Here is a 23,286-nt window from a genome sequence, read left to right as displayed (position 1 = left end):
ATAGGTACCCATAACCACCTTCTGCATACCAGCCACCCCTGGGGTCAGGACGGCTAAGGGATCCTGTTAGGACCATCGTTTGGCCACAGCGTGCCAGGCTTGCGGCCTCTTAGAACCCTGGGATCAGTTTCTTCACGAGGAAGAAAGCTGGACAGGCCTATTGGTGTCTGGCTGGATGACATTTCCTCATTGCCCTGTACCTCGCCACCTGTCTCTGGGACTCGGAAGAGACTGAAGCATGGAGCAGTTAACCTCAGCTATAGAGTTAGCAGACGGGCAGCTCGGGTTCGAACTTGTCTTGGCTGACACTACAGCTTAAATATTTTATTAGGGTCCTAATACTCATCATGAGATTCCCAGGGCCTGTTGCTTCCATCCTGGGGCAAGCCTGGCTAGTGGGTTGGTGTGGGAACAGTGGTTCTTCATGGACCCCTTTCGTCACCTTGAGCCAAATTCAGCCACACGGTAGCCTGTGTTCCAGGAGGCTTGGGTCCCCGGTCCCTTTAATGCTCTGGGGAAGGCTGAAGCTGTGGGGATGGCTAGAGAGGCCCACTTCCAGCTTCTGACTTTTGAAAATCTGCAAGTGCCCCAGCTCGTGGGCTGTGGTTCCTTCTTGGAGTGGTAGAGCTGTCATGGGCTGCATAGAATGCATGGGGTCAGGAGATCGTGTTCAAGCCATGGGAGCGGAGCCTCCCGGAAGACATACCGTGTGACTGGATGTTCACAATGCCACCCACTGCTTTCCGTCTCTCCGTGGAAATAGACTCAGAAAGAGCCCTCTCTGGAGTTTTGTGCTTGGTCCCTCCAGCGTGTGGAATCTGAATGTCGGTATTGGCGACTCCATAGCCCACATCCTTCCTTGGCTATGCATTGCTTGCCAGAGGGCATCAGGTGCTGATTCATTTATACCCATTCTGGTCAGGGTGCTGGGTCTGTCGAGGAGCCCTGCCATAGCGTGGGTGGCTGTCCTGTGCTGCCCAAGCATGGCTGCCCTGTTTGTAAAGTGCTCTGTTTTAAGCTCTGACTCTGGGTATAGCCTAGTGTCCTCACCCTCCATGCCCTGAGCTCTTGTGCACAAGGCCACGAAATCCACTCTGTTTAACTGCTATTCATATTTCTCCTAGGGGTCCAGTTTTGAGGACCCTGGAACCTTATCCACTAAAGCTAGAACCTTAGAAGCTTTGCAGAACTGTTTGCAAATCTGGCAGGCTCTTGGGAATAATTTTTTTCGGGGGGTGGGGAGCAGCCCCTGGGCCTCAGAAGAGTGGCTGAGGGATTGCTTCTTGTGTGACTTTGGGACATGGACTTAATTTCTCTGTGCAGATGGAGTAAGTGAGGGCATCACATTGCTAGGTTCAGCCAATGAGAACTGTTACGCTCAAGTTGACCTGAGAAGGTTCTGCGTCCTGGAGCTCCAGCTCTAGCATCCCTGGAAGGAAGGGAAGATGGGACAAGGCAGGGAGGTAGCCTCAGAGGCCTCTTGGCTAGATTCCCGTCAGAGCAGGGGTCCCCAGTGGACCTCGTCACTAGGTGGTTGACTACTTGGCTGTGTCCTCTCTGGTCCCTCATTTCCTCCCTGGTTGGACTTGCTCTTGGTACCCGTGCATCAGAGGTGTTCAGGATGCGCAGACTTCCGTCCTCTTTCCTGCCAGAGGCTAGCCATAGGACTTGCTGCCCCTTGGTCACCCGATTTACACGTGTTAAGGCGACTTTCTGCAGGGTGAAGGGTGGAGGTTCGAGGTAGAGGAATATGGTTTAGAGCCTTTATAGCTCAGGCGGTGGTGGCGGCGCATGCCTTTAATCCCAGCACTTGGGGGGCAGAGCCAGGTGGATCTCTGTGAGTTCGAGGCCAGCCTGGGCTACAGAGTGAGTTCCAGGAAAGGCACTGAAGCTACACAGAGAAACTTTGTCTCAAAAAACAAAAACAAAAACAACCCCCCAACCAAACCAAACAAACAAACAAACAAACAAATAAAGGTCTTGGCAAGTGCAAGCTCAGAGGGGCAGGCCTTGCATGTCTGTGCAGTGGATGTTTGCCCTTACAGTTCTGGAGTCCTCGAGTATACCTTTTTTGACATGGACAGTGCTGAGTTGGGTCAGTTCTGTTCTTGGCCATTGCCAGTGGATGCCATCCCTGACACTGATAAATTATTTTTGTTGATGTTCCCAAGGTGAATGGTACCCCTTGCTTCAATCTAGTGGTCTTTTTTTTTTTTTTTTTTTTTTTTTTTTGGCCTTGCTGGGAATTCTTCTATTTTGGGGTGTTCTCATGGGTGGGGAGGATTGGCTGGGTAGGTGTCCCTTCACCTGAGGCAACCATTTGGGATATGGCCAGTTCTGTGGGTGCCTCAAACCAGCAAGTGTGGTGATCAGTGGGGACGGGGTGATTGGTCTAAGGGGCAGGTTGATTATATGGCCAGTCCTGCAAGCCAGAGGGTGGATGGGTACTGAGAGAAACCTGGGTGCTACCTGGGTCCTGTGGTAAGGGGGATGTGCTGGCTCTCGTGGTATTCGGTTCATGGAGAACCTGCCTTCAGGTGTAGGTGAGTCTTGGGCCTCAAGCGATGGCCCTTACAGCCTGTCATGTGTGTTTCCCTGCTGTTATTTACCTGGTTTACGCTCAGGCCCATGTGGTGTGAGGTGAATCCGCACAGCTGGTTCCAGTCTGGTACGAGAGTTGGCCTGAGTTCCCTAGTGTGTCTCCTCATTTGTCCCCTGTCACAACCCTGCAGAGGCCTTGTTTCCAGGACCCTCGTTTCCTAATCGCACTCGCCTGGAGTCACACAGCTTGTGGGTGCTGGAGTTGGCTCCGAGTTGGCCTTGCCAGCCCTAGGGCCCCACTGGGTCCTCAGGCCCAGGTTTATAGGGGCAGGGATTCATTGTGACCTGCCACCCTGAGCCACAGCCTGTCTCTGAAGCAGGGTTTCATCTAGGGAGTGATAGATTAGGGATGGGCCATTCCCTCCACAAGGTCTCAATGGTGACGAGGTGGACCCCCAAAGAAGCTGCTCTTCCTAGAGGCAGTGGGACGAGGTGGCAGCCAGGTGAGGCAAGGGCCTCTGTTTCTGGGCTTCAGTTGCCAGCCATGTGAGGGCAAGGGCTGCTATGTATCATCTCTCAGGTCTGGAGATTGTAAAAACCCTAGGTGGGGGCCCGAGATTTCACACACACTGTCTAGAGCCAGGACACTATTTCTAAGGGGAGAGAGGTGAGCGCCCCCATAAGTCAGAGCCCAAAGCAGAGCCTTAGCACTGGCCACCTTTGTCTTTAAGTAAGTCTGATTCTGCTTTGTTCCTATGGTCAGTCCACACAGATGTGCCCAAGGAGCTAGGGTCCGAAGGCTGGTGGATGGACATCCTTGGACGAGGGCTGGTATCCTCAGAGTGAAGGATGAGGTTGCTGTGCGGACCCTGCCTGGGGTATTGATACTGAAGTGTTTTGGAGTGAAACAGTCCATGTGTTTGTTCTGTAAACACATCGGCCTGTTGCTGTTTGGCTGTGCTCTGCTTGGGGACAGTTGAGCTGTTTGTCTGCCAGGATCCCTGAGGATCCTGTGAGCCAGGAGCAGCTGTGACCAATCAATCGGGTCATTGGATCCAGAGGGATTCTGGCCTGGGGGGGGGGGGACGACAGTGACCTGTCCAGGCCTCAGCTCTAATGCTGTGCCAAGCCAGGTCCTGGCATCTCGCTACTGAGAGCAAGTCCCATGGGAGCTGTAGACGGCCCCTCTGGGAACATTTCCACCTGGAAAAGTGGCGGCAGTGGTCACCAGGCCGCTGTTGGCCACAGACCTCAGCAGTCACCTGAGGACCCTGTGCAGAGTGGACCGGTAGCAGGGGTGGGGGTGGGGTGCTTAGGCCAACGGGGCCTGGTTAGGGTTTGAGACCTTGTCCTTCCTGGAGCCAGTGGAAGAGGAGGGCTGTTTGGAGGCCTTCCCTCTGCTTGCTCAACCTCTCTCTGTCAGGTGCCTCCACTGGGTGGCCCAGATACCCAGGTGTGAACTTTTGCAGTAACAGCCAGGTTGCACAGCTATGTGGACGGTGTGCTATGGAAGCTCTGAAATGAAGAGCTGCGCCCAGCCCCCTTCGCTGTGGCCACCACGAACAGCAGGGCTTGCCCAGCCTTCGTCCTGTCCACTGGGAGGAATACTCTTGGGCCTTGAGCTGCCCAGGGACGCAGAAACTGGGGTCAGAGCTCTGTGTTTGGCTGTGTGGGGATGTGTTACAGGTCCTCTGTGAGAATCCAGCTCAAAGGTCCTGGGAAGTGAGGTTGCCCTCCACTGCTTCTTAGCTGTGGGCCTTCCTGATGTCAGGTTGGACATCCAGAGAACCTCAGGGCAGGGCCGGCCCTGACGTAGGCCACGGGAGCTCATGAAGAGGGTCGTTGGTTAATCAGCTGATGAAGTCACAGCTCTGGAAACTGAAACTAGGCTTGGTAAGTCAGGGACTTGACCCGTGCAATTCAGAGAAGTCTCTGGGGCCTGGCTCAGGCAGACTGTGAGAGATGCCAAACAACTGTGGTTAAAAGGCCCTACCCCAAAAGAAAAGAGATGAGGTGGGGGGTGACAACACACTGACACACCTCCAGAAGATGGCTGTGGTGGTCCATGCAGTAACCCTAGTACTGGGAAGGTTGAAGCAGGAGGATCTCCAGTCCAAGGCCAGCATGAACAGGAGAGAGCGAGAGAGCGAGAGAGCGAGAGAGAGCGAGAGAGAGCGAGAGAGCGAGAGAGAGAGAGCGAGAGCGAGAGCGAGAGCGAGAGCGAGAGAGAGAGCGAGAGAGAGAGAGAGAGAGAGAGAGAGAGAGAGAGAGAACAAACACAAACTACCCATGCCCCCAAATCAAATGGCACCAAGGTCTTGTGGGTGAAGTGGGTCCCCTTACATTAAGCCAGTTCCCAGAGGCAGTTGTGTTGCCATTTGTGTGTGTTTGTGTGTTCTTAGACTGTTCTGTGTTTCCATAAGCAAGCATGAGAACGGACACGCATGCACCCCTGCAGGCACCTGAGGCCCTTCGACACTTCCTTCTCCGTCTTCATTGACTTTGAGCTGTCAGTGTTTAGGAAAGAATGCCAGAAGACAGGTTCCCTTTGCTGTTCTTGGGCAACACTGGGCTGGTACGTGCTCTTTTCAGTCTCCTCCGGAGACTAGACCTCCCCCGGGGCTCATCGTGACCCTTTCCCCTTATTTTAGTCAGCGCTGGCTCCTGTAACAAATACCACAGCCGAGGGGCTTGAAATATATTCAGTTGTCCTGTTTGGAGACCAGAAGTGCAGGGAAGGCGGGCCGGCCTGGCTCGTGGTGAAGGCTTTCTTCCTAACGTACGAGCAGCTGCCTTCTAGGTGCGTCCAGTGTCAGGGAGGGAGAGCAAACTGATCTTCTTTTATAAGGGCGCTAATCCCACGTGGGAGCCCCATCTTTATGATCTCATCTAAACCTAATTACTTCCTGAAGACCTATCTCCAAATACTGCCTCGTTGACGAGTAAGGCTTCAACCTCTAAGTTTTTGGAAGGACATGACTTTCAGCTTGATGCCTCTTTCACACTGCAGAGGGGCTCCGCGGCCCGAGTCATTGCCCTCCCTCATCAGGCGGGGAGGGGCTTCAGGATCTAGCCTTCACATCAGATACTGGGTAGGAGGGAGGCAGGCTGTCTGTCAGGTGTGCTAAAAGCAGGCTAGCATCTAGGGCATGACCAAACCTGAGCTCTGTAGAATGGGTTATCAGCTCCCAACTGTGGGGCAGTTTGGGGATGAGGAGACTCCCACTGAGTCGATGGAGGTGGGTCCTAGCACAATGAACGGTATGATTCTAATTTATTCTCATCTAAACCCCCCCCCCCCCCCCCCAGCTGAAGATACATTTGAAGGCTGACTTTTACTGTCCATCAAAATTTCAAAATTGGTCTAGGGCAGGTGGCTAGTGTGGCCCTTAAGCAGAAGGGGCTGATCTTGGGCCATGTCTCTCTCCTGTCTTGTGCCAGTCAGGGTGGGGAGCTGAGGCCTGCAGAGGGCTGAGCAGGGCCTGGGAGGGATCTGGTGTGGTTCGTGAAGACCCAGCAAGGCTCACTTCCTCAGTGCCCCTCCCCCGCCTCAGCAATGCTTCCTCCTCCCCACCCTGATCCCATTTGCTTGTGAGAAGGGCCCCAGCTGCCCTGGCTTGCACTGAACCCCAGCTGAAGGAGACAGATGAGTATCATCTCCTCCCTGAAGTTAACCCTCCGCAGACAGCACCGACCCCAAATCTGAAGAGACTTCTACCACGCACCTGCCCACATTTCTTTCTTGTGTGTTCTCTTCCTTTTGGTATATAATTGTCATAGACTCAAGTCATTGTACATGTAGCGTTTTGGTTTCTGATTTCTACACCTGGCACTGTAGTGTAAACAGAGTCCATATTTACACTTTAGACTGTCTTCAGTTCTGTCTTGCCTCCACCCCACCCCCTCTCCCTTCCTCTCTCCCTCTTCTTTGGATGTTGCTGCTGGCATGTTAAGCACACAGTCTCTAATAGAGAGTGTCTTGGTGACCAGAAATCTAACGGTCTCCCACTGAGTACAGCCCCAGTCCCATGGAATTGTCTTTTAAAAATTTTATTTTGGGGGCCAGGTATTGCAGCATATGCCTTGAATTCCAGCACTCAGGAGACAGAGGCGATGTGGATCTCTATGAGTTCCAGCCTGGTCTACATAGTGAGTTCCAGGCTAACCAGAGCTACATACAGAGTGAGACCCTGTCTCAAAACAAAACAAAAACCAAACCAAACACAAGTGTTTTTTTTTTTTGTTTGTTTGTTTTTGTTTTTGTTTATTTGAGACAGGGTTTCTCTGTATAATTTTGGTGCCTGTCCTGGATCTTGCTTTGTAGATCAGGCTGGTCTCGAACTCACAGAGATCCGCCTGGCTCTGCCTCCCAAGTGGTGGGATTAAAGGCGTGCGCCACCACCGCCCGGCCAAACACAAGTTTTATTTTGATCAATTTTTATTATGAAAATTTCTAACATAAACAACAGGAAGATTAATAAAATCAGCACTTTCCCTCCTCCCCCCCTTAGTATCTACCAAGTGATAACTTCTGCTTGTTTTTATTTTATTGCCCTGCTATATTTGAAGCAAATCCTGACATCTAATTTCATATGTAAATATTTTTTTGTGTGTGAGAAAGTATAAAAAACTTCCCAAAGAATAAAGTACAAGCCGGGTGTTTGTGGCACATGCCTTTAATCCCAGCACTCAGGAGGCAGAGGCAGGCGGATCTCTGTGAGTTCGAGGCCAGCCTGGGCTACCAAGTGAGTTCCAGGAAAGGCACAAAGCTACACAGAGAAACCCTGTCTCGAAAAACCAAAAAAAAAAAAAGAAAAGAAAAGAAAAGAAAAAAGAAAAAAAAAAGAATAAAGTACAATAAAGACTATCTCGGGTTTGGGGATTTAGCTCAGTGGTAGAGCACTTGCCTAGTAAGCGCAAGGCCCTGGGTTCGGTCCTTAGCTCCAAAAAAAAAAAAAAAAAAAAAAAAAAAAGACTATCTCTCTATCTCTAATTGCTACAGAATGGGTCTACTTATTGCCTATGCTGTGCTTTATTGAGCTGTAATCTTATTATTGAATTTTTAGGATTCTTTCACTTTTCTTGCCAGGGTAGGAAACATTACACATACATCACTATGAATGTAAATGTCTTCCTTCCTTTTTGGTGGGGTGACCAGGATCTTTTAACCAGGATCACGCCCTCCACAAACAGTAGCTCTTTGACTTCGTTCTCTTTCACGTCCATATTTGTTTGTCTCGTGATTTTGCTCCAGCCACGACTGTGAGCGCTGCACTGAGTAGCCGTGATGTGAGTGGGTGGAGGGGGTAGGCGGGAGTGCTTTCAGGTTTTCCCCACTGGCACCAAGCTGACTATAGTGTTGTTAACTTATCTTTATGAGGCTCAGATACGGCCTTTTCTGGTTCTAGTTTCTTGTGGGCTTTCATCAGATGTTGAACTTTGCCGAAGTCGTCTCCGTGTCTGTTGAGATGACCATGTGACTTATGTCCTTAAGTCTATTATTTATCTTTCTGAGACATGATTTCGCTGTGTGTTCAGACTGGCTTTGAACTCATGGTGGTCTTCCCGCCTCAGCCTCCTGAGTGCTAGAATTATAGGTCTGTGCCACAATGCCAGGCATTGATAAGCTCTTGAATATGATTTGCAAGAAGTTTACTGAGGATTTTGCATATGTATTCCTCAGGGATGTTACTTAATCTATGGTTTTCTGTATTTGCTGTGTCTTTATCTGGTTTTGATAATTGGGTTGTAGTGACTTTGTAGCTGAACTTCATAGCGTTCCTTCTCTTTCTGTTTGTTGAACAGTTTGAATGATACTGGTATTAGCTTGTGATTATGAAGTCCCACCCCTAGCTGAGGAGCTATTGGTAATTGATAGCTGTGGGAAGAGGACAGTTAGTTTTCTTTATAGGTGTGGTACTTGGTAGGTCAAACATACTTCAGTGGCTGGCCACATACCCAAGAATATATAGCCAGGACTAACTGAATACAGTTGGGTAGGTTTGGAATGGGGCAGAGTTGGGAGGAGCTGGGAAAGGGGCATGAGTATGACCAAAATACAATGAATGACATTCTCAAAGAATTTAGAGTGATTTATAGTGTGTGTGTGCATGTGCAACGCCCCACTCCTGGTACCAACTTAAATCTTACTCATTGTTTTGTTACTATGAAGTGATACCATGACCAAAGCAACTCGAAGCATTTAATTGTGGGCTTGCTTACAGTTTCAGAGGTTCAGTCCATTATTTTCATGGCAGGGAGCATGGCGGGCATGCAGGCAGACTTGGTGCCAGAGAAAGAAGTAGCTAAGAGTTCTACATCCCGATCTATAGGCAGCAGGAGGAAAAGACACTGAGCCTGGCATGGGCATTTAAAACCTCACACCCAGGGGCAACCTTCCTCTAACAAGGCCACAATTCCTAATCCTTTTAATCCTTTCAAAAGTCCATCTACTCCCTGGTGGCTAAGCATCCAAATATACGAGCTTATGGGGGCCGTTCTTTTTGTTGTTGTTTTTGTTTGTTTTGTTTTGTTTGGAGACAGTGTCTCTCCGTGTAACTCTGGCTGCTCTGTAGATCAAGCTGGCCTCAAACTCACAATATCCACCTGCCTCTGCCTCCCGAGCACTGTGATTAAAGACGTGCCCCATAACTGCCCAGCTACACCTTCTTAACGTGTACAGTGGTGTCAGTGGAGATGATAGGCATAAAGCCCCAAAGCTTACTGCCTTGATCACCAGATACTAGTGCACCACTGAGTCCCCCTTTTGAATGGCAGGTATGAATTCCACATAACATTTGACAAAGAGCATGGAGTCTGAAGGTGGCTTCCTGCTTGGAACCTGACTGACTGCCCTGCTGGGGTCAGGGTAGAGATAAAGCAGTCCTTGCATCGCAGGTCCATTATGAGGACAGTTGAAATGTCTCTGGAAAAGCCCATCTTGGGAGCTATGTGTGGCCTCTCTGGGCTAGCCGTGGCATTCCCAGGCTGGCCCTGAGGCTTCTCTAGGCTTCCTGGCTCATCTTAGTTTCCAGACAGGTCATGATAGGGATGTCATTTACTGTTGGTTTTCTTTCCTTCTTCCAGAGTTGCTGGACCATCCCAGAGCCTAACTTGCTCCCCTCCCCCAGGGGACTGTCCTCAGGTGGAGTTAGCCCTCCCCTACACAGCCGAGGAAAGTAAGGCTTCTCAGAGGAGCTGAGTGACCTCCGTTGGACCCTAACTCCCACCCCACCCCATGTGGGGAAGGTGGGCTGGCAGGAGTATCCTGGAACAAGGAAAACTTGAGTCTGCCTGGAGCTTGGCTTCTGGGGCAAGTGTTGGAGTGAGCCTGTTACACCGTGTCTCATTGCCATGGTTGTGGTGGTCATTGTGGGTCTGGGGCTTTGTCCCGAGGAGAACGCTGTGGGCCTGGAAAGCCTGTTGCCAATGGAGGACAGTTGAGGAGACACAAGGCTGGGGATGTGAGCCACTACTGTGGCTCAGGCAGCGAAGTCTAGCTGTTGAGGTGACTGCTGAGATGGACCGAGGTTACTAGGAGTACTCCAGCAGTCAGGGTATGGTCCAGGCAGGACCCCTTCAGTACTAGAAGTTCAAAAGCACTACAGAGTGTCCCCACACCTCACATCCACAGGCTCAGACCTGTGGTCTGATAACCTAGGCTTCAGAAGAGGCCTAAGTGCCCTGACTGGGAGGATTGGCCTGACACTGAGGTCTGTGTGCACTGGTCGCTTGACTTTGCCTAAGAGCTGTGAGCTGAGAAGCCCAGAGTAGCATTTTCCTAGCCTTCAGAACCCAACCAGGAGCAAATGTGGCGGCAGCATGGATTTGGATTTGGCCAGAGCTAGGCTGCATCCCTGCTGCTTGCCTGAGCTAATGGCTGCTTAGCCTTCCTGGACTTTATCTTCTGCTGTTGTGGACGCAGAGTGGGAGAGGCTGATGGCCCTGAATGGTCTTCCTTGTGTGTCAGTCCTCATTCAGCCTGCATCAGCGTCCTGAGCTATCTACTGCTAGCATACCCATTTTCGGATAGAGAGACTGAGGCATTGAGCATAACCTGACTGTAGGAGGCAGGTAGTTGGTGAGGCTGGCTTTTTTACTGTCTGGCTGCTGGTAGCATTTAAACCTGTGAGGAAGGGGACGGGAAGAAGAAGGAAGATTGCCAGGTGCCTTGTAGAGAAGGTCTTGAGCTGGATGTGTGCATCTCCCCAAGCTGGTGCTTTCCCTGGGCCACTGGAAGCACTGCTCTGGGTGCCGCCTGGCCCTGGCGCCTTCCTTGGCTCCATTCTTTCTGCCTGCAGGGCGGGGCTTGGGCTGCTGGTAAAACATTTGTTGGGCCGACGTTGTAATCACTCTGCAAGGACACTTGCAATTATATCTGCATTTGGGAAGCTAATTTTCAAGAGCATTTTTTCTCCTTCCTAATTATGTGCAATCAGCCAACCAGTGCTCTTGGGATCCACTATCCCTCAGCCGAGAGGCACCTGCTTCTCTCTTCCTGCCTTTCCTTCCAGCTCCGGGCTGCCAGGACACCGCAGTGAGTCCTTTTCGGCGGAGACAGAGATGAGAGACAGAAGTAGGAGAACGGGGCAGGACTCTGGCATGGCTCCAGGTTGGAGGCTGGTGTCTGTCTTCACCAGGAGGCAGGTTGGTGGAGCAAGCAGTTGGCGGCAGGTGACTTTGCAGTTTGGACACTGAGCAGCAAGTGACAGCAAGCCCAGTACAAATGAGCTTAAGGCAGAAGGCGAATTCCTGGATTCACGTAGTCTAGCCATAAAAGGACTGGGCCCCAAGGCCTCAGATCGTTACTTCTGTCCTTCCCTACTGTTTCCCAGCCACTGGGGATCTTTTCTCACGACCAAACTCTGCTACCACCAGCTCTTTCCTTCCTCAGAACCTGGTGGGCTCTCCCTTCCTCCCTCCACCTCCAGGCCCTCCTAGTTTGGGAAGCTGATGCAGCCCCGCTCCAGGCTCTCACGGTCCTGCCCTGTGCTCATTTCAGGGCTTGCATGTGTACCCTCCTTGAGGTCAGGAACCGCTCCTGCTGGTTTCACTGTTCTGTGCCACTGGTGAAACTGCCTGGCACCTAGTCAGTCTTCAGAAGCACGTAAAACGTGAGTGGGTCAACAAAACAATCTCTTAGTAGAAGGCGGCTGAAGGGAAAGCCCTCAGTCATCCGGACGACTTTAGTTTGAGAAACTGAAACTAACCGACCTGTTGTGAATTGGCCTCACGAGCTGCGTTCTGACATCCTGGGGTCCTTCTTGCACACCCGTCGGCTTCCCGAGTGGATTACAAGTCACAGCTGACCGTTACATGGTCCTAGATGGAAGCGTTAGGTCCAGAGCAGGCCTCTGGCTGATGGCCCCAGCAGGCTTCGAGGCTCCACGGTAGCCCCACTCCTGCATCCGTTAAGGGGTCCTTCTAGGGAGAGGATTTAGCAGTCGATTATAGAAAAGGGGTGTGTCCGGCATTGGGGTAGAATATAGGCAGGTGGTCAGTGTGTGTGGGAACCAGCCTGTGGGTCGGGCACAGCAGACAGGGTGGGGACCGTGGGTGGGGAGATGACATCTGTTAGGGGCCCCCGTGCCAGGTGGTAAGAGAAGCTGCATGAAGGCATGACGGGGCAGGATGGTGAGGTGAGTCATGCTTCTGAAGTAGAAGGTCACTGTCAGGAGGGTGGACACGTGGGGCAGCCGGGAGACCGTCTGGAGACCTGTCTGCTGGCCCACAGGACCCAGGTCTGGGCCTTTTGCATAGGTTGCTCCCGACGCCTGGCAGGCATTTCTCGCTCTCCTTTCTTCTCTCCCAGTTGGAGTAAGATATTTCTGTTTTCGTCGTTTCTTCTGCACAGGGCCCTGGCTCTCGGCACTGGTGTGTTGGCTGCTGTGACCCCCGTGTGGGGCTCCGAGGGATTATTGCAGATGTTTGGGGCCTGTTGCCATGACTCCCGGCTGCAGAGCCTGGCAGGGCATGAGCACTGAGAAGGAAGGGGGTGGGGTGGGGGGGCTTGTGCCTGCCTGCTGCGAGCTAGTCCCGGAGCATGACTGTGGGCAGTGGGGTCCTCTGAGGCCTTCCCGCCCGTGCCGCAGTCCTGCGATGCCCCTGATTTTTCTCTCACTAGCAGATGCAGAAGCCTTTGGAGGTTGGATGGTATTCTCTACATGTTTATTCTGTCATCTTTCCTGTGCATCAGTCTCGTCTCCTGACTACTGTAGGCATCTAGAGCTTGCTTGAATTCCTCTCTGCACGGGATACTCACCCCTTACCGGGCAGTCTTTTGCTCTGAGAGCTAGCCACCTCTTTTGTGGCTTAATAGGCATCTGCTTTCTCATCCCTTTTGTTTCTGAGAAGGTTCCTTTTGCTTGAAAAGTCAGCTAGGGGACCCAGGTTTATCCTAATTCTGGACCTTGGATGCTGCAGGGCATGTCCAGGCTGCAGTATTACCGGATGTTTGAGACCAGTCACACCTTAGGGAGTGTCTTCTGGGCCCTTGACTTTTAGTCAGGGCTGTTCCTCAGGTGTGGAGGATTCTGCCCCTTGGGGATCAAGGCTCCAAGAGAGGATTTTAGCCAGGCTTGGGACAGGGGTGGGCTAAGGGACCAGAGGCAGCTCTGTTCAGAACACTTCCTCTCCCAAATATCCCAGAGGTCTCCCTAGTAGATCTGAGCCCCATACAGACCACAGTACATGGTTGTGGGTTAAGGAAGCTGAGAGACAGTCCTGAATTTAGACCATGGCTTTGCTCTCAGCCTTGGGCAAGAGTGTTAGTGACTCTAAACTTGTCACCCGGGTGTGTGTCAGGGAGGCAGGGAGCCTACAGGAGTTAAGCTTGAGGAATAGTTCAGTGTGTGAGCAATGCCTGGCACTCATAGGCACCTCCAGCTTCACCTCCTCCCCATCCTTTCTCACATCTGGCTTCGGGGTGCAGGCTGAATGGGAACGAGACAGCCCAGGTACTGCAGCTGTTGGCCTGTTTGTGTGAGTCATGCCCAGGCCTTCAGAATCCTCCGGAAACTGGAGGGTCTTAGGCATCAGATCAAGTGGCTTCTTTTTGAGTTAAGGTGCTCAGTGCATTTTGGATGGGGACTGGGGCCAGGTCACTACACTCCCAGGCCTACAAATGGGGAACCTGACTGGCCCCTGCAGAGCCCTGGTATGTCTGGGTGCTGGCCCAGTTTTAGGTTCCAACTGGCTCCACATTCAGAGAATCTGTTACTGCTCACAGCGCTTGGCAGAGTCCAGGGTGGGACCTGCCTGAGAGCCAGGAATTGGGTGTGGCTGGCCTGGGCATCTTCCCTTGACCTCAATATGAACCTGGGGTCAGGATTGTCAACCTTCTCCCCAATTTCCAGCCAAGGTCTGAGGCCTGGGTTCTTAGGTCTCCAGGGTCCGTGACCCCCACCCCTTCGCAGGCCTGCTGTTCTCATCGGGACCCCTGGTCATGCTTGCTCACTGACCCTGTGGGTACTAGGTGAATCTGAGTGCCAGTTTCCTCTTCCTTTGGCCATCTAGGCTCCCTTTGAATGCCCGGGCAGGTTTTCCTCGGTCTCTCCCCCCTGGACACTTCAAGCGAGTGTCTGGGTGTCCTAGGGTGGCAAAGCTGCTGAGTGAAGCCTGGGTGCTGTAGCTGACAGAACAGGTTGCCTAGCAGAGATGGCCAGGTCCTCGTGTTCAGAGGGCACAGTGTCATCCCAGGGACGATCCGCGGTGGGGAAATTGCCCTGGATTAGTTGGGTGGACCCAGGGCAGTCACAAAGGTCCTGATAAGAGGAAGAAGGAGTGCCAGGGAGAGGAGACGAGGCAGTACAAGTGGAGGACCGTCAGTGGTGTGGCTGGGAGCCAGAGTGACAGTTTCCAGAACTGGGGTGGAATCCTCCCATCCTGGGAAGAAAGAGGGCTGACCCACACCATGGAAGGTTCTGTGTGGCTTGTAGTTATCTGCTGTGGTGTTTCATTTGTTACGGAGGCCATAGACTATGGATACAGTATTCATTCACATTGCCCGTCTCAGGCTCTGGGGAGGAGACTGCAGTCTCAGAAAAGCAGTTTTGGGTCAAGGTCAGAGCTCTCTGTGGCCAGGTGGGTGTCAGAGCTAGGCTTCTTGGCTCTCTACCCTACTGCAGATCAGTGCCCCTTGGGACTTGCCATTCCGAGGTGCCTGAGGTTTGGACGGTATTTAGACAATTCTCTGAGATGGGGACAGGGAACCCTCAAGCACCTCCTGCTGGTAAGGATAGTGAGACTGTTGGTTCAGCTTGGGATCCCGTGGCACACACACCAGCTCATCGTTTGTATGCCCCCACCTTTCGTGTGGCTGTTAGCATCCTTTGGCAGGGCCTGTGGCTTAGGGGTTCCTCTGGGCCAGGGTTCCACAGAGAAACCCAGCATGTAATGGTGACAAGTCCCAATGCCTGTGGCTTCAGGATCCCCTTTGGTGGTCCTGGGACTAGAGGCCAGGCTGAGGGGTGTGTTGGTTGCTCAGGGGACAGTTTGGTTACAGGTGGGTAGGCTTTCTGCATGTCAGTGCCTTGCATACGTGCAGGACTGCTACTGTAACAGGAGGTGTACCTTGAAGGTAGGTGTTAGCAAAGTGTGGACTGTGGAGGGCGGAATTCTCCCTCCCCGAGTCCCTGCTGGCAGATTATCTTGTTCTCCAGGCCAAGATGGTTGCATTCTTGGGACTCAGTGCTGCATGGGAGCAGGCTGCATTATGAGTTTCAGTAAGGTCGACTGGTAGCCAGATTGGAGGAGGCATGGATATCTCCCCTTAGAGTCCATCTCTCCCAGTTGAGAGCCCAAAGGCTTTCAAATGGAGATTCTTTTACTCTGGAGAGTGGAGGTGTATCAGAGCTTTGAAGGGTTAGACTTGATGCCTCTGTGGCTGGATTGGCCACGGTGTGGATGCTGTAGGACATGTCCTGGAGGGCTTTGTGTCTCACCCCAGCCCCGTTCAGACTGTTTTCTGGAAACCAAAAGGTAGGTTGCACGGGCACTGGAGCCCCAGATGCCTGCTTTTCCTGGAAGGGCAGCAGGGGTGAGTCACTTGCTCTGCCCACTTCTGGGGCCCCACCAACTTGTTCAAGGTCCAAGGGATTGATGAGTCAGGTTGCTTCATCTGTACTGAAAGAGACCCCCACACCTGGGCCTGCCTGCCTCCCTTGGGTGGGGCACCTAGTATGGTCAGGGTCTTCAGGATGCTGACTCTCCAAGTAAGGGAAGGAATCCCCCCTCTTACCCCCCCCCCCATCTCATAAATAAAAAAAGACATATGGCAGCTCTCAGTTTATCTGGTTCCTCTCTGGTGCTGTCCAAACAATTCATATGTTTGTACTGGCTTTAAAATTCTGTTCATATGTTGTCTTTATATCGGGCCATTTCAGTTCCTGGCACTGTTAATAGGAGGAAAATCCAAATCACAGAGCAGTCGGCAAGGAAACCAGGATTCCAGGGAGGGAACAGGCAGGCAGGTGGCTTCAGGCTGAGCCTGGTACTGTAAGTCTGGGAAGTGGGTACAAGTGCAGCGTTGAACCTGCTGGGCATGGGCAGCCAAAAGTAAGACCAGCCTCTGGATCCCGGGCCTCACTGCCTGCAGCCATTGAACCATTGGTAGTGTTGGCTGGTACTGTGGCTAAAGATCAGCTCTGAAAGGGCCCTTGGTATAGGTGATGTGAGAGCTGGTCTTAGGGTGAGCTGCTGTTTGTCACATGAAGACAGGCATTTGTGCAGAGGATGCAGCTGTGAGAGGCCAGATGTGGGCCAGGCTTAGGTGACTTAGAGAAGAGGTCTCTCTGGGGAGGGGGCGAGAGAAGGATCTGATGTGACTGGCTGCCCAGCTCCTTGTAGGCTGCATTTTCATGTGCTTCCCCCCCCCCAGGCCAGGAGCTGTATTAACATGTGGGGGCATGGAGATAGATAGGGCGAACCCTGCTTCTGGAAGGGCAGTTGTCAGTCAGGGCAGGCTAGGCCAGGCTACAGGGACAGATGTTCAGGAGGGCAGGAACGTCAAAGGCCTAGCCCAAGCTCATAGAGTCCACCCACTGGATATGCCTACCCTTCAGTGCCCTCATAGAGTCCACCCACTGGATATGCCTACCCTTCAGTGCCGTGTTCCCTCTGGGGTGGCTCAGTGCTATGTCCCTTAAGCCACGGTGGTCACTTTAGACATTGTGGTCACGTTAGACCGGATAATTCTGTCCTGTACATTACAGAGCCCCCGTCCTCCAGATGCCTGTGGCTCCACTCCCAATTGGCAGCATCCCCTGCTCTCATAGATGGGGTTCCGGGATGCAGCATCTCTCCAGCTGAGGCTGGTCTCAGACTCACAGTCCTCCTGCCTCAGCCTTCCAATGCTGGGTGAGGGTCTTCCTCTTCCCACCCTTCTCATGTTTTCGGGTCAGGAGGACTAGTTGGAGGGTCTGGGAGTCACAGCCAAATGCTGCTTCCTGAAGTACATGCCATTTCAGTTTATGTTGCATTAGCCAAGGCAAGTGCCGTGGCCATGGCTGACCTAGGTGGGGATGAGGGACAGGCCGCAGGGACACTTAGGAAGAGGACTGCTGGTATGGAGGGCCACCCTCCTGAACCTAGAGCTGTTCCTCTCCAAAGGAGGGGCCATCCTTCCTCTCTGCAAGCCCTTGATTCCGTCAGGGTGCCCTCTCCCTGGAGTTCTGGGGAGGGGTCATCCCTTCACTGCTGTTCAGTTGGAAGACAAGATTATGAATTTGAGTAGACCTCTGCCCCAAACTTACTAGTGCCAACTTTACCAAGAAAACGAAAATTGCCCCTAGGTACAGGCTTTTAATAACATTTAAGTTATTAAGCTTTAACTCTTACTGTTACTTTTCCGGTATTGTTAAAAGGAATGGATTTGCCCATGGTAGAAAACACCGAAAATGAGGAAATGCCTCCAGGTCCTCCACTGCTGTCCCCAGCCTGGGCCTTTCTGACTTGCCTTCCAAGGACCCGGATGTTAACACTGACCTACAGTCTCAGTTCTGAGTGTCTAATGTGACCATCCTGTGGCCCCTCCATGGGGGGGGGGCGGTCACTTCAGTTTGTCTCTTGGAAGGACTTGGGAGGCTGCCTGATGTTCCATCTACCCGCTGTCAAGGACACAGTGAAGGAGAAGTCCGCCTCCTCTCCAGCCCCTCCTCCCAGCTGCCCTTGACCTTGACCTGAAGCCTTGCTGAGGTCATTGTCTTGTGGTACTTGGGGTTCATTCTGTGTGCACAAGTACCCATTCTCCTTCCGAACATTGTTCTCAACTGAGTTGTGTCAGGCACACGGGGTTCTGCCCCTCAGGGCTCCCCTGTGGCCTTGGAGTTGTTCATCCTGGGCGTACACTAAGCTTCTTCCCGCCTGGTTCTTTGGGCTGCTTTGGGCTGTTTGTTCAGTGGCTCGTCAGGGCTGCTGCTTTTCTCCCTGCAAGCAGTTTGCTCTGATCTCCTTCTGCGCTCACAGACAGTTTGGCAGCCGGCCTCCCGGAGCCCACTCGTGCATTCGTGCGGCTGTGTGCGTCTGGGTGATGAGGTGGGACAGTCGCTTGACAGCCAGCTCCGTCTTCTCTCCCCTCCCCCGCCTTTATGTTTCTCTCTTCCCCCTCTCTTTGGATTCATGAGTTCCTTTCTGGTTGCAGCAGGATTTCAGGAGTCTACACTTTGGGACTCCCTGATGAAGATTGAGTTGAGCCTGACAGGTTACTTCATTTTCCTGTGAGGGGGAAGTAGTAGATGTGGTTTCTACGAGACCCCCACCCCCACACACACACCTCTTCCCTGGGCCATGGAGGTCTTAGAGGCTCAAGATCTGTTGCCCAGAGGATGAAGGTTTTTCTTGTCTTTCTGAGGGTCATGTCTAGCGTCAGCCTGGGAATCTTCCCTGAGGAACATCATCCTGTTCCTCCTTCAAGTAATGGCGTAACTTGGGCCCCCTCCTTGTAGGGCTGCATGTTGCCAGTGAGCAATGAAGGGCATGTGGAGTGTGTGTGTGTGTGTGTGTGTGTGTGTGTGTGTGTGTGTGTGCGCGCACGTGCATGTGTGCCATGCTGAGAGGGGACTCTCTGGCAGACCCTATCTGTCCTCCCTCTTCCTAGAGCTCTGAGCTGGATGAGCCGCTAGGGTTCCTGGGGGAGGTCGGCCCTTTGTAAGATTTCAGTCAGCCAGACTTTCTCAGTTGCTTTCTTATTGTATGTATCCCTAATGTGATTAAATCGCTACCAATCCACAGAAATAGCTTAGTGATCATAGGAATTTATTGGGGGGTTAACTCATGATACAGAGAACTCACAATACAGGAAATAGGGATCCCAGAAAGGTGAGGCACGGTCCAGCGCTGTTCTCTGGAGGTCTGCACCAGCATCCAAGACCACGAGGTAGTGAAGAGAAGAGAGTGCACATCTGTATGTATGAACCTACATGCATCCCGGGTCTTAAGGGTCCCCGTCCGGGCAGCGCCCAAGGGGGCAGGTACGTAGCAGCTACCTGCTGCCTCACTAGGGGTAGTGCTTCAGGGTATGGCACAGACAGCCACCCACTACATCTCCCATCTGTTTTCAAGGATTGGGGTGAGGTAAAGTGAGGGCTGATTAGAAGTGACTGTAGGTGGCTTAGCAGCTGAGAGCCACATGTTGAGATCATCTGGATAGGAGCAGGTTTCCCCAGGGGAAACTGAGACCATAGGGAGACTAAGGCCATGGTGAAACTGGCCCTACCAGGTGTGGGTGATATGTGCCTATGTCACCTGCCTTTCCCATCAGGTCCGTGTTTTGTGGATGTTCAAGAGCCCACCCTTGAGCGGCTATAGGCTGTGTGACCCGGGCCAGGTTCCCTCACTTAAGACAGCAGCTATAGCTTTCTTCTCTCTGCAGTTGGGCTGGAGTGATCGCAATGAGACAGGTGCTGTGGGACGGTCTGTATGTCAAATTTGTTGCTCTGATTGGTCAATAAATAAAACACTGATTGGCCAGTGGCCAGGCAGGAAGTAGGTGGAATAAGGAGAGAGGAGAATTCTGGGAAGCAGAAGGCTGAGGCAGAGACACTGCAGCCGCCGCCATGACCAGCAGCATGTGAAGATGCCGGTAAGCCACCAGCCACGTGGCAAGGTATAGATTTATAGAAATGGATTAATTTAAGCTATAAGCACAGCTAGCAAGAAGCCTGCCATGGCCATACAGTTTGTAAGCAATATAAGTGTCTGTGTTTACTTGGTTGGGTCTGAGCGGCTGTGGGACTGGCGGGTGACAAAGATTTGTCCTGACTGTGGGCAAGGCAGGAAAACTCTAGCTACAAATGGCGCCCAACGTGTTGGCAAGAGTTTCCACCTAAAACCTGAGAAAAGATTCTAAAACGGAACTAAAAACAGCTTCCTAATTGTCTCTCTCAAATGAGCGGCAGCCTGCCGGTTTGAGCTACTGGCGGGTTCCTAGCATGCAAGCTCAATCTGCAGTATGGCGGGAATGAGGCCTCTGCAAGTGGCACATTAAGCTGCATGGTGGATTTAGCCTTTGCTAGTACAAAAAAAGAGGTTTCTGGGCTACACGCTGCTTGGATAAAAGCATAGACCCACGATGGCTCCCAGAGCTGGCGGAAAACATACCACTGCCATGTTGGGAAGCTGAAGTGGGCGGAGCCAGCAGCCACAGCGCCGTTTCAGGCTTAGAAGGCTGCAGTTTAAAGCAATAGGCTCAAGGTAATATAAAACATAAGCCACATAAAGATGGCTACCACACAGAGAATCTGGATTATGTTCTCTTTGATATTCGTAACTGAAGAAAAACATTTGATTGTAAAAGCTGTTGAGTTATGCCAAAATGTGTATTTTAAAGGTAACTTAACTTCAAAATTTGGATGTAAGGATATGTTGCTTTGGAAAGGAGGCTCTGCTTTTGTTTCCACAGAAAGCCATAGGCTATGGATTTGTTCCAGATTAAGATACATCAGGTTTGACCAGCCAAGACCACCTGAAAGGTCTCCGATGACACCATGGCCCAGATGATCCAACATCCAGAATTGTTTCAAGGCAACTGGCTCAGACGATACGGTCTCACGGACTACTCCATGATCCTAAAATTTTCTTTGTGTCCCCATAAGATACAGCGCCCCCCTCCAGCAGGAAGTAGTAAGAGAAGCTACGCCCAAATTCCCAAATATACCAAGCTGACTTTGGAGATGTGTAAAAGTTAAAACCTTCCTTTTTAAAAAAAGAAAAGAGGAAGTGCTGTGGGACGGTCTGTATGTCAAATTTGTTGCTCTGATTGGTCAATAAATAAAACACTGATTGGCCAGTGGCCAGGCAGGAAGTAGGTGGAATAAGGAGAGAGGAGAATTCTGGGAAGCAGAAGGCTGAGGCAGAGACACTGCAGCCGCCGCCATGACCAGCAGCATGTAAAGACGCCAGTAAGCCACCAGCCACATGGCAAGGTATAGATGTAGATGCTGCAGCCGCCGCCATGACCAGCAGCATGTGAAGATGCCGGTAAGCCACCAGCCACGTGGCAAGGTATAGATTTATAGAAATGGATTAATTTAAGCTATAAGCACAGCTAGCAAGAAGCCTGCCATGGCCATACAGTTTGTAAGCAATATAAGTGTCTGTGTTTACTTGGTTGGGTCTGAGCGGCTGTGGGACTGGCGGGTGACAAAGATTTGTCCTGACTGTGGGCAAGGCAGGAAAACTCTAGCTACAGACAGGAGCGGGTGATCCAGGCTCTCACATTGCTGAGTCTCCTCACGATGCTGTCTGGCCCCCTTTCCTGGGCCTGGATGGCCTGAGGCCTTGCTGCCGTGGGTCTGGCCTGTGCCTTGTGTGATTGTGGGAGCAGGTGGTGGGTATTGGCCGTCATTCCGTCAGCAAGTGCAGGAAGACGGAATGACCTGAGAATCCCCAGTGGTGTCAACCATGGAGTTCTCTCATTGGGTTCTTTGGGGCCAGGCTCTGTTGGAGCATAGGGTTAAAGGGAAGGCTGGCCACGTGGTTCTTCCAGTTGACCCAGCTGGTTATAGTGGTCCTCAGCCCTGCTGCCTGCTGTATTGGGTCCTCTGTCGGCCCTCACAAAGCATTTGCCAAGCAGCTGGCGAACATGTAAGAAGTAAGGACGGTGGACCTCAGCTGAGGGAGATCCTGCCTGCTTCCTGAGGCTGTGCCATTTATTGTACCCTCTGAATGCAGTGCCAGGGCTGGGAGCTAAGTTGCTTTTCCATATTTATAGCTCTACTGGACAGCAGCCCTGTATGGGCAGCTCTTGGCTGGTGGGCACCAGAACTAGGCCAGGGGCACAGTTTTTAATTTTACTCAGTCCCTGTTTCCAGGAGCCTAGGTGAGTAAACTGCAGGCTGCTAGCCTTGCCTGGACCCCAGCCTTCTCTGAGCCCTTTTCTTGGTAAAATAAACACATGGGCCATTTCAGTCCCTGCAAGTCTTGGTTTTTACCATTTCTGAGTGACAGTGGTTCATACTCAGGGACTAAGGGCTGGGAGAATGGGAACCCAGGTTCATGGGTGTATTGTATGAGTGGGTGGGGGAGGACTCACCTGAGCTGAGTCCTGAGGGTTGGGGAGTGCACACCCTGGAAAGGGATGAGACAGCCCTGTGCACTGGACCTCATGGAGATGGGTCCTAGCTTGCAGTAAACAATGTGAAGCAGGTTGATGAATGAAGGTGGGTAGCCAGCAGGGAGCCTTAGTGTGGTGTGCTCTGGAAAGACGTACACATAACCCGTATGCTTAAATGGGGTGAGTGAGACAAGTGTGATGGATAGTTGGCTGTGGGACTGTGTGGGAAGGTGGTGGAGAAAGATGGAGTATACAAAGCCCAGGCTAATTCCACTGTGAGAGAAAACATATTTGTCTTCCCGGGTCTGGCTTATTTCATTTAGCACAGTGCTCTTTAGTTCCATCCATTTCCCTGCAAATGCCATAGTCTCTTTCCTCTTTACAGCAGGATAAAGTTCCATTGTGTATGTATTTCTTCACGCATTCATCTACTGACAGAGCTGCAGACCGGCCCCACAGCCTGCCGTGTGTGTGTGTGTGTGTGTGTGTGTGTGTGTGTGTGTGTGTGTGTGAACACAGGCGTGCAGGAACGCCTCTGGTGTACTGACAGAATTGAGGAGTTGGTGAGGGGAGGAAGAGGTCTAAAGGAAGGGAGAGGGGAGCTAGTGAGGGTAGTCGGATATGTGTGACATTGAAGCAGGAAGAGGGATACTTGAGGGGAGGAAGGTGACCAGCAAGGGGCGGCCATGAAGAGGGAACAAGAGCAAAATATAATGATGTATATGTATTAAAATGTTACAGTGAAACCTATTTCTTTGTATGTTAAGAATTAGTAATAAAATATAAAAGCTATGTTGGTTACACAGAAAAATAGTTTGTGGTAGGTACGGTGGTGCACGTCTTTGATCCCAGTACTTGGGAGGCAGAGACAAGTGGATCTCTGTGAGTTAGAGACCAGCCTGGTCTCCGTAGCAAGTTCTAGAGCTGCATGGTGAGTTCCTGTCTGAAAAACAAAACGAAAAACCAAAAGGAGAACAATCTTGGAGTTTTGTCAGGTAGCATAATCTCCTCCCCAAACCCAAATAACCGCACCCCCATCCCCCCCCCCAAAAAAAAAAAAAACACAACAAGTTCAGGCTGAGAGGGATATGGGTCAGCTAGAGGCCACGGAATGGTAGGAGGGGCCAGAAGTGGCTAGGTTTGGAGAAGGACAAGTGGAAAAAAATGGATGGCTGGTGTGATAGGCTGTGGCAGAC

The 23,286-nt window shown here is 51.8% G+C and overlaps 1 protein-coding gene across 4 annotated transcripts in view; it reads left to right on the top strand.

The window, feature by feature from the left end:
- Positions 1 to 23,286, top strand: part of Itpk1 (inositol-tetrakisphosphate 1-kinase) — a 145,342-nt gene that overhangs the window by 9,540 nt on the left and 112,516 nt on the right. The gene's annotated exons all lie outside the window — the stretch shown is intronic.

This window comes from Peromyscus maniculatus, chromosome 14 (assembly GCF_049852395.1).
Source record: "Peromyscus maniculatus bairdii isolate BWxNUB_F1_BW_parent chromosome 14, HU_Pman_BW_mat_3.1, whole genome shotgun sequence".
NCBI lineage: Eukaryota > Metazoa > Chordata > Mammalia > Rodentia > Cricetidae > Peromyscus > Peromyscus maniculatus.
Note: the sequence above shows the minus strand (reverse complement) of the source record. Positions and strands in the feature narration are given on the sequence as shown.